Consider the following 14664-nt stretch of genomic DNA (forward strand, 5'->3'; position numbering starts at 1 on the left):
TTGGCTTTTTTAAGGTTATTATACTGTGGTTTCCAGGCAATGGAATTTGGCAAGAATTTTGACAGCAGAAAAATAACGGTGTCACCATGAGAGCGCAGTCCTGAGGGTGGTAAGGAGTCAGGCGAGTGCTGTGCATCCCACCTCCTGCCCTTCTTGAAGCATGGCTCTTGTCCCTGCTCGTCCGTCCTTCCCGGCGGCTGCCCCATGGCCCAGGAGGGGTTGTTACAGAGGGGTTCAAGTGGTGCTATAAGTGGCTGTGAGAACTAGGTCCCCGTTGCCTCCCGAAGCTGGGTACGGTTTGACGCTGTAACTCCCTCAAGCAATTATGAAAATTACGGTCCGGGTCATTTCCTCTTAACAACCCCTTTCCGAGCACGCTGGCATGCAGCTTAGAGGGTTTTTTCTCCAGATAGACGCCAAACCACAAACATGGGCAACTTTAAAAATCAGAGAAACGTCAGGCTAATCCCCAACTGCAAGATCAAGAATAATACACTTTTTTCAGTCTGTCATCCAAAATGCTAATGTAGCTATTCGCCTTGCCAGCTCTCCCAGTAACGTTGAGTAAGGCAATTTTTGGTTCTACCTCTTTTCCACCCAAAGCCCACTGGTGTTTCCAGCCTCTCCTTAGAAATGAAAGGCTCATTAACCCATGCTATGTCCTTACCCCCACCCCGGCACCTCCTCTGTCTGCCCAGATCTTGCAGTCTGTCTGTCTGCCTCTCCTTTTTATCACAACCCTTCCTCCTCCAGCTCCTGATGCACTACGGCAACACAATGCCACATGAAGGAACATCTCTGTGAGATGCCCTAGTGTGTATTCTGCCTTCGTGTTGCGCACGCGTGCTTTTCTTTTCTCTCTCATTTTCAGGGGTGTCACCTTAGTTCCCACATTAAAACCACTCCCTATTCCCCACCACAGATAATTTTATAAATGTATTTCCAGTGGCATTTTTCTTTTTCGGAGCACTCCTATAGGAAGTTAAAGCTTCCTAGTTTCAGAGACGCAGCTGTTCCCTGCTAATGTATCCCAAAATAATGAGGATGCTGTTGACATGCTCAAAAATGAGGATGTGTTTGCTGTCTTCAAGTGTTTGTTCATACTTTTCAGTCTGCTAAATTTGTTTTCTTCACACTTTGACTTGTCGCTAACTGTGAAATAGGTGCTTGTGTTCCTGAAAGCAGATGCTTCAAATTCAGGTTTAGAAAGTCCAGTTTCGATGCCTGTGTTTGAAAATGGGACTTTTCAAAAAATTGAGCTTTCTCTGTACCCGAAACCTGCCTTGTTCTTGGGTATTACTCATCCGCAGCTCCGCTTACAGCCTCACACGATGAGTGGGCTGTGCCTGTTTTGAAGTGAAAAGATAAACATGCTGCCCTCTGCTCACCTAACTCTGGCTCTGATGCCTTTTAGCAGCTTTTTAAAAAGCCTGATTTTTTTTTTTCTCTTTTTTTTTTTTCCTGTGTGCTATTTTTTCTAGTGGAGACAAGGTACTTCGGACCAGCAGTAGCTATGCTGATCTCCATACAAGATCACGCATGGCTCAGTTGTTTGGAGGTCTGGTGGCCTCGGCGTAGCAGCCTACAGAGACCAGAGATCAATGTCTGAGCTCGCATCTTTAATCAGATGTCACTTCTTGTCCCTATTAAATAAGAGGAAGGTTTGCTAGAGGGAAGACTTCCTCGAGTGCCTTCCAAGAGCTCCATCGTTTTACATCTGGGCTATGTAAAATACGTCCCCTTGTCTCATCGGCCCCTGTGGTACAGGCCAGAGGCTGGCAGCGCGGCCACGGCAGGCAGCAAACCTCCAGATTTCATTTGGGGTGAGTTAGCAATTCGCGTGGGTGTGCTGCTAATGGCCTGCCACTTCCCACTACGGAAAATTAAGTGCAGAAGGTTGAAAGAGAGTGACACTGCTTTCAAGATATGCCGCAGCGCATTTGTGTACAGACTATGAGGCTCGCTGCTTCTCTTCGTGGGGAGAGAAGCTCTTTAAAGATAAACCCCATCAGCTCTTTAAACTCATCTTCTTTTTACCTGCTCTGAATAGCAAACATCATCCAAAAATCCCTTGCTTGCATAAGACAATGCTTATGGCAAAATAAGTGTTTCAGAAAGTTAGAGAAATCTGATGCTGCCAGGACAGAGAAGTCGTAATGCTTACTTTATGGGAATGTCAATAGGAGTCATCCACTGAAATCCCCCGGGCTTTGACTGGAGAATAAATCTGAGCGGAGATTTTGACTCTAAACATTGCAGTGGATGGCGGGGGGGAGGGCATGCTGGATTGAACTCAGAAAAACTAATTTTCCATTGGTTGGATAATCCCTTCAAAATCTGTTTTCTGAGCATCAGGGCGAGATTCTATCTCTTTATTAATGCCTGCGTAGCGCCTGTGTTTGAGCAGAATGGGTATCAGTGGACAAGTAGCCATGGCAAAGGCAAAGGCTGTTTCCGTACCCAGTTAGCAGTTGATAGCTATGAAGCTGAACCATTTAAATCTGTGCTAATATTCAGCGCTTGGGATTTATTCTAGAAAATTTATGCTGGAACTTGAGAAATACAGGAATGGCAATACCCACTCAGACAGTCAGACGAATTGCTCAGTTTGCAATATGCACGGTCCATTAAGTCCCATAAAAAAATCCACTATCACCAAACTGGAAGAACAAAGCTCTGCGATATACATCTGTTATTTTTCAATATGGTAAGTATAGCTGTATTCAGTAGGACTTCAAAATTGCAAGCCACTCTGGTGAAAGTATAGATGAATCTCTTCAAAACACAGTGTATGTTGCCTCACTATTTTCAAACCTCAGCAGGAAACAGCAAGCGATTCTCTGCCTTATATTTTCTGTCTTATTACAGACAGCTGGGTTTGATCCAGATCACTGGCTCAGGCTGACACAGAGAAAATGATGATGTTGTAGCATCTAGTTTGTTGAAAAGGGAGAATACGTTTTTTTTTTTTTTAATCTGCAGAAGATGAAGCGTGGGTACTACATCATAATTTTTTGAAGGTTTTTAACTGAAAAGAGCAGTTTTGATGCCTTACAGCGTGGAGCGAGTGGGAGTATATAGTCACCTCCACAAACATCTGAGTTTGAGTCTACTGTCAATAATGGCCATTTAAATTTTGTACTGTTAGAAATATTGAAATATGTATTTGCTATTGTTTTTTTACTTACAGTACTTATGCACACAATTTTTCCCTCTTACGCTTGAAGTAGAAAGAAGGAGAATATTTTTGCCCTTATGCCTCACAGCTGAAAACAAGCATTTGAAAGCAAATCAGACACATGAGAGGGAACTAATGTGGTTGTTTTGTCATTTTCAGCCTGCGTATGGTGGGTTTTCTGTCTTTGATGGACTGGTGAAAGGAATGGAAGGATGAATTGCTTGTCACCATATAATCTGTCAATATATAATTTGTCAACGTATAATAAGAGGCAGCCTCCGGAGAAGTAAGTAGATGCTTTGTGGTTGCATTCATAATGAATCAAATGAAATGCAGATACCTTGTATAAAGCCAGGACAATCTAGCTATAAGATTAAGCTAATTGAAAAGTTCTCTCTAATTTCAGGATGAAGTTCTTGCAAGCTGCTGGGGGGCTCTACGTCAAAAACTTATCACAGTGTTGTTGTAGAAAGAAAAGAGCCCTGAAACTCCCGATATTGATGATATTCTGTTGCTTTGCCAATTGTCCTGCATTACAGCACAGGTTGCAACACCTCTCGGAGCTCCAGGCCACTTTTCCCCTCCTGTCCCTGCCTGCTGTCTGTAATTTCATAGAATCATAGAATAGTTTGGGTTGGAAGGGACCTCTAAAGGTCATCTAGTCCAATCCCCCTGCCGTGGGCAGGGACATCTTCAGCTAGATCAAGTTGCTTCAACTAAATCAAGTTTAGCTGCTCTTCATGAGCTGCTCTATGAAGTTTATGTAATTAAAATTACCTTTGCGGAGGAACAAAGAGGAAAGTCTGGCAATTCAGTTTAACTGGGAACCTTGACTCGACTTTGCTTAGAGCACCGGTTTAAGCACCTGTTTCCAAAACAATGTAACTTTTACCAATAAGTAAAATCAAATAAGTAGCTGAGTATGACACTAATGGTCCAGAAAAGATACAAGATATTAGAGAGGCAGAGAACACCGAGAATAATGGGGAAAAATAACTTGTATTTCTCACTCACACTCTTTACTTCCACATTACAACATGTGAAAGACGGCAGGAGTTTATATGCTGTTAGCCAGCAGGCATGGCCACCTCAAATACTGCCTATCATACAGGAACTTTTAATGTAAGGGTGCAGAAATCCATGATGGGATTCTCATTCTGCTCTTCATAAGCCCCAAGCCAGAGAAGAAAAATGTGCTGTAATCCTGGAAGAGTCAGTCCCTGAAAACTAAAGCTCTCCTTCAAAGAGAGTAAGTTCCTGGGACTGCTCAGCATGCTCTTTGCTTACCAATTATTTTTTTTTTTAATGATCTCTAAATATAGTTCCCAAATGATAAAGCTGTAAATTCTTTAAGATATAGCAATGTGAACTGATCAGAACTGGCATTGCCACAGTCTCTCTCTCCTCTCTTGCCATACATTTCTGGCCCCTTCTTTGCACCAAGCTGAGTGTTTTTCTGACTTGGCAGTGAGCCAAATTGGTAAAAATAGACTCCCAAACTGCTGACCAAACATTTCCACCTTCTTTCTTGAATCAGATCTAATGCTCATGTAGTATACGCTATGTTGATTCAGCATTCAAAGCCAATGTAATAAAAACCTTGTCTTTCTTTTTGTATTTTTCATACTGGTTTGGTTTCCCACAGGATCAACAAGCTTGATCTTACCCCACTGCTGCGACCAATGCACAGGAGAGCTTGGGGAAGGGGAGGTGAAGAAGAGCATTTTTTTCAGCAGAAGCCTGCAGCTAGAGAAGTTTAGGCTGAAGAGTGGCTTAGGATGGCCAAAAGTGACTTGAAGCGCTCTGAGAGGTGGTCCAGCCTGTGCTCGGCTGCAAGAGCACTGGTGAAGCAAGAGAGAATTGTCTTGCTGGGGAGTTTCATGGCTACACCCTCTCCTTTGCTGAGCGCAAGGGCATTCAGTTCGGTTTCTGACATAGTGGTATAAGCCTAACTTAATTGTCTATGGTTTAAGCTTAAACTGAAAGTGTAGCCTCAGAGTCTAAAAACATGCAACTGATGAAAATTGTATTGAATTGGTACTTGTCCCGTGGAATTAGGAACTGAAGTGGTTCAGAGAGCAGATACAACTACTCATGATGGCTGGATTGGTTTCCAGTTGAACTGGCTTGCCTGAACTGGCTATAATGTGCCTGCATGAGCGTTAATGCTGGCTGTCACAAGAGGGAGAGCAGGGGAGAGGAGAAGACTGCAGCAGCCTAGATTTAGGCTTAAACAGCCCAGATTTAGGCTTAAACTGCAATGACATTTCACATCCAGAGTGAGCTGAGAAGCAGGTTATATCTGTCCAGGTGGGGAGCCTTTGTTGGTGCAACTACAGTCCGCCTAGATAGGAAAGAGTAGTGGGAGCAGAAGGTGGGGACCACAAAAGTCTCTGCCCTCAGACCTGCACCATGCACTCCACGCTGGAAAGGGCTGATGGGAGATGGGAGAAGGTCTGGGGTGCTCTTATTACCTCTGTTTTCAGTACTTGACTTTGCTGGTTCAGAGCTATGAATTGTATGAAGGGCTACCTGACAAATCTTCAAGGGATTACTCTGGGGCGTGTAGATACAGTCCTAAGTGACATTAGTTCAAATCAACTTTTGAGGAAGGTAAGGGTTTTTCTACTCACCGGCCTTACCCAGCTCATCTTGGAAACTCAGCACAATTCTGCACAATATCTCAGCTGCCAAATTCGGTGCCTAACGTTGGGTGAGACGTTACTTATTGCAGACAGTGATATTGTGTGACCATTCCCCAGGGGGAATGGGGAATCAAAGCCTGTAAATGTGCAAAAGCTCCAGTGGCCCATCTCCTCTAGATGTGACTCTGATTTTTGCATATTTTCATTCTATTTCTGCTATGTTTCATACAAGGCACAACATTCTTGTTCTGGAATGTTATATTGTTGAGTTATCGGTTGCTTCAATTTCATGGCAGGAAAGCATGAATTTGATCTATTAATATTTTAGTTCCTCTCTTACAATATGTATTTGGAAACATGATGAATTGCTGCAATTGGTCTTTAAATATTATAGTAATATAGGAGCTAGGTGTAAAAATTCAAACTGGTGCATCTAAGGGTAAATTACTAAAAGCATGGTGTGCAATGCTTGCTGTACTGATTGGTTCCAGAGGGACTGGTTAGGTGCTAAGGGTTTCTAAAACTCACAGACGTGTTTACTCCCGTAACTAAATAAGAGACTTAAAGGCCAAACTAGAAACATGATGGGATCTGAAAGCTTGCTTTTTTTTTTTTGTGTAAAACATAAATAAAAGCATAAGCCTATGATCACAGGGAAGCAGAGAAAGAAAGGTGAAGCGATATTCTAGGTATTACTGGGTGATACTTACTGAGCCTGCCTTAAACAGTTTGTTACAACCATGAGCCCTTTAATTAAGTGGAATTTACCCCAACGCAGACGGCTTCTGTAAAAGCCTTTACTCCACACATGACCTACTTCAGGTCTCTCTGAAGGGCAGAAATTTGGCATAACTGGTGAGGTTCTGCCCCAGACATAAATCCTTGATCAAAATCCCAGTTATAACGTTCAGCCACTGGATGTCCTCATTTTCAAAGGTCTGCAAAGGTTGATCAGCTGGAAAGCCACATGTTGACAGTTTGCAGAGCATTGCATAAAAACATTGTGTGTGTGTTGGGTATTGCCAAACTCCAAGCTTACCACCCATAAAGCAATGGAATCGGTTTCACTTCTCAAGGTAATTAAACAACTACTGGATGCAGAACATGTATTTAATCTGCTTCTTTCTCCATCTTTCTCTCTTTTTTGGTGACTTAACTGTAATTTATGTAACAGCTTGCTTTGCAGGACTGTTGCATTCCTAAACACCGAGAAGTTCACTACATTTCTTTCTTTTTCCAGTGCTACCTTCACTGGAGTTTATTGCAGTTTTTACTGCAGATTCTGACTGCAGCTTGGTTTTTCCAGGTTCCTACGAATTCCCAAGGGCACATCCCTCTGCTTGCAGGAGTTCTGATCTGATCCCACGAAGACTTTGTCAGCGATAGGTAGTCACATCGTGCGCGTAGCTACACCTGCCCAGAGAGCTTCACTTTTTCTCAGAAGGCCTGCTTTCTCCTGCAGCTCATGAGCCATCACCACCCACCTTTCCTTTGCTGCAGGCTCCCCTGCCCCTGCAGGGGAGGGTGTTTCTCAGCCGGAGCTTCCCCTGCAGCTAAAGCTCTCATCCAGCCTCCTCGTTCTTGCAGCTGTAATGGCACCATCCTCGTTGCCAAACAATCCTGTCTTCTGATTATGATTTGACGTTGCTTGTCAGACACTCTCCAACAACTTCTAAAACTCTGAGCTGGCAGAAAGTTTGGCAAAGGGCTGTCTGTAGCCGCATGTGGATTTCATGTTTGTTCATGAAACGTGGAAAACATGTTCATGAAAATCTGCACTGTTGGGTTTTTTCAGTCTGAAGTTTCAAGAAAAAAAAATCTACTTCTCTTAGCTTTCTGTCTTTTAATTTCTCTAATTTAAGCCTCTGTTAAACCACATTGTCTTTCCAACAAGGGGGCAGCTTGTGCTCTGTAAACACTTGTTTGAAATCATGAAAGCAGGTTTTTCCAGAGGACAAACTCAGTAGAAAAATTAAGGCTAGACTTCTTTCCCTCATAAAGGAAACTCGCCTTCTGGTGTAAATGGGCATACTTACATTAGATACATACGCTTCATGTACCAGCATGGTAGTTTTGTTCCTACCACACTGGTGCATGAGGCCTATCTCCAGCAGGAATCGGCCTCTGTAGCTGCTGAAGTCTCCTAAGGTGACTGGGGCCGGGTATGCATTTATTTATCTACTTGCTAACATCTCTTTTCAGTGGTTAGCATTGGATGAGTGCTTCAGAAAAAGAGATTAACGCGTTATCTTTCCACGCACAGCTCTGCAGGACCAGTAGATCCTCACAGAAACTCGCTCACTCCCTGCGCATCCCGTCGTGCCTGCTGTGGAAGGGGAGGCATGCCAGAGCTGCCCAGCTGGGCAGAAACCTGGGGTGCTCCTGATAGGACTCTGAGTCCTGGGACGTGCTCCCAGCTCAGTAACTGTGCTGGTTTCCAGACTCTGAAACAAACCTAACATTCAGGTGAGCCAGGAAAAAGATTCAGAAGATGGAGGAGAGAGAGAAAACCACCATGGCAGATCTGGATGCCAGGATGCTTGTCACGACATTTTTACCCTAACCCCAAGTATGCGCCAGTATTTCTGTAACAGGGAAAGTGGCAGAGTGTGGCAGGAGCTGACTGCTTTGCAGACACAGTGAGGAGCTAAGAGCAGCTTCAGAAGAGGACATATATTGCAGGAGTCCTCTTGTCCCAGAGGTGCTGGCAGCCGAGGAGCCGGCCATCGTTGACTGAAAATGAGCTCTCTCCACTCTGGTGTGAGACTAACCGGGCTGAGGGAGCAAATTAAGTATAAGGTCCCTGCCCTAGAAACTGCGATACTGCTGTGAAATTTGCTCACCTTAGGCTAATGACGCTGATGGTGCAACTAAATTACCATCTCTCAGAAAATCTGGCTTCTAAACTGCTTAGGAACTGGTGACAGCCTGTGGTCTGCTCAGCCTTCACCCTCTTGGAGGAAAAGACTTACTGATGCTTTTCTGTCATTCTGAAGGGCATTGTGGGCCAAGCTAACAGTGGTGGTGAATACGGATGAAGAAGAAATGGGGTTGGAGTCCAACATCTATGTTCTGAGGTCGGACACTGCCACTTTTCCCTCTGGTGCTCATGGTCATCCCTGGAAGGCTAAGCCCACTGTGATTTTGGTGGATCTACCCACTCTTTCTTCTTGCAGTTTTTGAAGAGCTCTTTGGAAAATGTGGGACGCTGCTACTAGTCATCGTAAAACTGGAGATTTGACTTGGAGTGCTGAAAAGAGATTAAAGGTTTTGCAAGCAGCAAACCCTAGATTTACAGCAAACACAGAGGATTTTGCTTCCTCAGTACAAAAGCCCAGATGCAGCTCAAATTAAAATCAATAATTGATCTATGTCTATTTACAGATACATCTACATTCACGTAGGCTGGGAAACCTTATCCCTGTGTGCACATTTTCCTTTTAAGCAGCTTGTACTCAGGCTGCCTGCAAATATATCTGCTCATCAAGCGGGCAATGCTCGGTCCCTTCTAGGAATGAGCTGGGGCCATTCTTTTTCTGCTGGATGCGAAGAGAGGACTGACAAGAGAGATGGAAGCTGCTGAACTGTTACACAGCTTGTTAGAGAAGCACAGAGCCCTTTAAAGCTCAGGGTGCAGCCAGGATTTACCTCTTGAGAAATGGCAGCAGTCCCCAAAGTAAGTAGCTTGCATGGGCAACAAATCTGCCTCAAAATAAGCAGCGTGGAGGCAGCCTGTAAGGCTGAACTCAAAATAAACTTTTTTTCTTGGCTGAGATGCTGTAATATGGGACAAGGCTGAGCAAACATATTGTGACTCTCCCCTGCTCGGTGCTGTGTGTCCCAGATCACTGACTGTGCAGCCATGCCAGGCTACGGGTCATGCGCTTTTATTCCCTATATAGAGAAAAATTCCTGCTATGTTAATGACAGATCTGCAAGGAATTTCGTTTTTGCTTCAGCTGGTTAATGAACCTGCGTCTTGCTCTGGCCGGTGCTTGCAGGGAGCACATTGCAAGGCCTCCTCTGCTCCAGCACTGTCCTGGTGAGAGGTCTCTGCAGCAGAGGGTAGTCCTCTGGGGGACGTCCCCGGGACGCTGGGGCACGTCCCGGCTGCAGGATCCTGCTGCGACCCCGCTGCGGGGAAGGGCCCTGGGACGTGCTCCAGGACGTCACCTGCTGCTGGAAACCCGGTTCTGGGGGGTGGCAGCCGCCACTGCCACCAGCAGACCCGGGTCGTCTCCTTCCCCGGGAAGGAACTGCCGGTGTCCGCCTTGGGGTCCAGCTCTGGCGGGCATTTTGGGGTCTGTGCCTCCGGGGACTGCCCTCCCCCCCCCCCCCCCCTTCTCCTGCGGGTCCAGCTCTGGCGGGCACTTTGGGGTCTGTGCCTCTGGGGACTGCCCCCCGCCTTCTCCTGCCCCCCCCCTTCTCCTGCCCCCCTCCCTTTCGCTCCTCCCCTGCTGCAGCCCCCCGCGGCCCCTGTCCCTTGTGTCCCCCCGCGTCGTGCCCAGCCCTCGGCGGAGGCAGCCCCCTTCTCCCCCTGCCCCAGCGCGGACTGGCGGCTACCCCGGCCCCCCCCCCCCATCGCTCGGCGGGGGGGGGGGGCACGTTGGCAGCCGGGGCAGCGTGACGCAGAGCTGACCGAGTCCACGGAGGATTTGGGGGGATTTTTAGCTGTTAAATATTAGGCTTGTTAGATGCACATGCTGCTGAGCCTATGTGAACTGATTTTTATTTTTTTCAGAGGACTCTTGGACAAATTGCACAGCTGTGGCAGCAAAAGGCACGCTGGTGACAGGAGGCTGAGCTCTCTGCTCAGCGGCCCTTTCTGCTAAAAGGCCCTTTTTTTTTTTCCTTTCCCCCCGAAGCAAATGATCACAGTAGCAAAATTACTGCGCATCTTTTCAAGATACGGCATAGCGTATTTTCTGGCAAGTGTGCTCTTAGAACCAGCTGATCATTTTAGCTGAAACTTTCTTAAAAATACCTGAGTCTGTGAGACACGGAAGGTAGAAAACCCTAACATGACAGTTGAGTCTGGGGAAGTTGCAAGCAAGTAGAAACTAGATCTTACAAAAGAAAAGTACCGGGCCAGCTAACGATGGAGATTATCAGCTCTTCCCATCGCTCCTGATGACAGAAAGAGAAAAGGTGCCCTTCTGCTTCCTAGGGAGGTTTTCAAATATAAAGAAAGGGGCTTTGTTTTTAGGCGGGCGGGGGGGGCGGATTTCGGCTGAGGAGGGTTAGCAGGGAAGCAGACAAAGATAGGAAACCTGCAGCAGCTGGGCATTGTGTGCGAGAGGAGAAGTTCGGTGTTTACAGTGTGTCTCCAGGAGCTAGAAAGGGCAAGATGCTTGTATTTTTGGCTTCATTTATAGCTGTTGTGTCCTCTCAACTTCTCCTCTTTTCAGCTTGCAGCCCTGAGATTAATTCAGAATATAGCGTAGAGCTTCCCATCGTCCAGAAAATAAATGTCATGATCTCACATGAGTCCTGTAGGAGACGGACAGGGAGGAAGAGGGAGACAAAAGAATCAAGGAAAAACTGCATCATCCAGCCAGATCTGCATTAAGCCCAACATCTGTATCCTGGGATCAGATTTCTGCTGAGATTTCACTCGAGGGCAGCTTGTCCTTCCTGCTGGGAAGAGGCTGTTTGCCACAGGATGAGTGTGGCTGTGTTGGGAAAGTTGGGGGAAAAGCAATATACAGGAAAGGGGGCCCCGGGTGGGCTCCATTTCTTTGGGGGAGCCCATGTCCCAGCAGCATTTCCACCTGGGGACAGCCCCATCTGTACGGCTCCTAAACTTGAAAGCACTGACATATCTGAACGGCCTAAACCAAGTGAGCCCACAACAAGGAGTGGGATTTCAGATGGACGAGAAGTCAAACCTGTGCCACGAGCCAAGAGAGCCCGGCGCCGTGCACAGCAAGGCGGTACGGATGTGTAGGCTGCAAAATTACAAGCTGCTTCTTGCCAACTATGTGGCTACAATGAGCACACCGAAGCAGAACCGGGTTTCCCTTTCACCCTCGTCTGGCCTCCTGTTAGCCTACGCCCCTGCGGGGTGTCTGGATGAAATGCTAAAAACTGGAAATAGAAATACAGAGTGAAAAACTTGACTAAACGTCTAGGCTCAAGATCTGTATTTGTATGCTGGCTGAAGAAATAGTGGGCATTTCGTAATGAAAGCTGAGCAGTATCCATGGTGGGTGATGGTGCTTCCATGCAAGGATTCCCACCAATGGGCAAGACCAGATGTATATTGCACCACTGGTGTCAGCTGGAAGAAGCCTATTTTTTGGGTTTGTGTCCAACAGAATCACCAGACTCTTTTCTGGTCCACACATTTTCAAGTGTTTGCAGTCATCTCAGATCTTCACGTAAATTAATTTCAATACTTCAACTACAAAACAGTCTTAACTGAGCACATTGGTACCTGGTGAAACCTCTTCTCTCATAAAAAGACCAAAGATAGGATAGGATAGAACAGTTCAGTTGGAAGGGATCTACAACAATCATCTAGTCCAACTGCTGGGCTGGTAGAGTTTCCTTGCAGTTGGGAGTTTGCTAAAGGCATGCCAGGGTCACGCTTCAGCCCATTTTGCTTTCCATTTACTCCTGTTGGCCTGCAGAGCTTCTGAGGTGCCTGCATGAACTTCCCAGTTGACCACAGTATGTCTGTTTGCCAGGTGTTTACTTCACCTAAATTATTTTGAAAACCATCATTTTTGACAACTGTAGCACAGGCTTTACAGCACTCGGTAGCTGGTTAATAGATGCTGTGACCTGGACATACAAGCTCTGCCATTTTGTTATCAACACTATAGGCAGTTATTTTCTATTATTTTATTTATTTTTTTAATGTTTGCTGTTTTCTTAAACTATTTTTTTTTTCTAACACCCAGAAGATTGAGCTGTTGCATATATGTCCTAAATTGCTAGTTTACATTTCGGTCCTCAGCATAATGTCTCTTCAGAAAGGTATTTAATTCTGAAGACAATTGCACTTCTAATTGAATGGTTACATCATACCTGGTAGCTCACTGGATTCAGACGTCTGCTTTTAACGCCAGTTGTTACTGTGACACAATTAAAGGCAGAAAAAATATTTTACCTGGTGCAGCTGCTTACTAAAATTTTTCCATTCAGCTTTCCGAATAAATTCCAGTTATATTTCCTTTATCCTGGGTCTGATTCCTTAAATAAGCAACTTTCGCAGTCTGTCAGTTTCTCTTGCTGTAAGGAGAAACGTCAGAAATTTCCTCATTCTTTTTTCTGAAGATCAATAACACTTTTCTAACGTGGTATTTTATAATTTGAAGAAAATAATCTTTTATGGTAAAAGTCATTGAAGTACAACTGTCTAATTAATACGCATTCTATGAGCTAAATAACTATAATAGGAAATTAGTGAAGAGTAGACTCAACATTAAACTTGTATTTATGAATACCAAATGTGGAGTTGTATGTGTGTGTAATTGTAGATAAGACCCCATTTGATTACTCTGAGGGCATTAAACTTCCCTTCCAGCTAAGATGAGAGGAAGAACGAAATTAGGAACCACGTGCCAAAAAAAACAACAAAAAAAAAGTTTTGAAAAAATTATGAGCCAGTCAAAAATTTTTTATCGTTGTCAAATTTACGTTAGCCCCAGTGCTAGCTGGTTCTACTCCCCATCAGTAAAACATTCTCCGGGTCCATCAATCAGTACCTGAAATGATGGGCCGTAAGGATGCTCTTGATACGAGTTCTTGACACGCAGAGCGATGCTCCTCATTGCTGCCCTTGTGTTGGCGCAATCCTGCACCAGCCCAGCTTCCCCAACAGAGACGGTGTCTCCTCCTGGCCCTTGCGATGCTGGATGCAACCTGGCTTGGAGCCCGCTGCAAGCTGGGGGTCTCTCATCATTCAGAGGATAAAGATCATGAAATGGCATGAAATGAAGGTGCGGCTTAGTGCCTACTAGTATCCTCAGGCTGGGCTGATAGGCAGGGTGGCCTGCCTCGTGCTGGTATCTGTCTTTTCATTTCATGCCAAATCCAGCAGCGTGGTTGTCTCTGTTGGCCATGGGAAATAGAGCACCGAACTACACGCAGTCAAGTGGTATTAGCTACGTCATGATGTTGATTTGAAAAAATAAACAGACCTGAATTTGTGTCTCTACTTGTTCTCTTCACGGTAGTTAGAGAAGCAAAATTTGCTGCGAGAGGTTGTATCTGATTGTATTGGACCAGCTGAAAATAGCAAAAAACTGAAAAAATGGTTGGGGCTCAATCTATCCATCAGCTGTGACAGCCAGCCCAGCAATTGGGAGGGGAAAAAAAGAAAGGAGGGAAAAGCCCCATCCCAGCCACTGGAATATCTCTTCTCCTTACCTGCCAGAACCCATCGCTTTGTTCTGCTGGCCAAAGAAGATGATGAGTGTCAGCCCTTGAAAGTTGGTGTGAAATAAGAAACCATAGGACACAATGCAACCACATGTTACTGGCCACTCCTTACAAACCAAACTGAAGCAAATAGGATTAAATCAGAGTAATACCTCGTGATTACAGCTCATTGTGTTCAAATAAAAGCTGACGTTCTTGTGAGCGATTTGTTTGGGGGTGAGGGTGGAGAGGAGAAGAGATGCTACAGCTTTTGCTCACAGTGATTGCTATTTATAACGCTGTAAAACCACAGTGAATGTGTTAAATGCACTGCCACGAGCACGTGCCGCTTAAGCTTGGTATTATGGCTTTAATAATTTATTGCAACTCTTAGATGTGCCTTTATACTAATAATACATTAATATTATTCTTTATCAGTTATTTCAGACATAGAAAACCTTTGTAGATGTGGCA

Source organism: Aptenodytes patagonicus, chromosome 3, assembly GCF_965638725.1.
Source record: "Aptenodytes patagonicus chromosome 3, bAptPat1.pri.cur, whole genome shotgun sequence".
Lineage (NCBI taxonomy): Eukaryota > Metazoa > Chordata > Aves > Sphenisciformes > Spheniscidae > Aptenodytes > Aptenodytes patagonicus.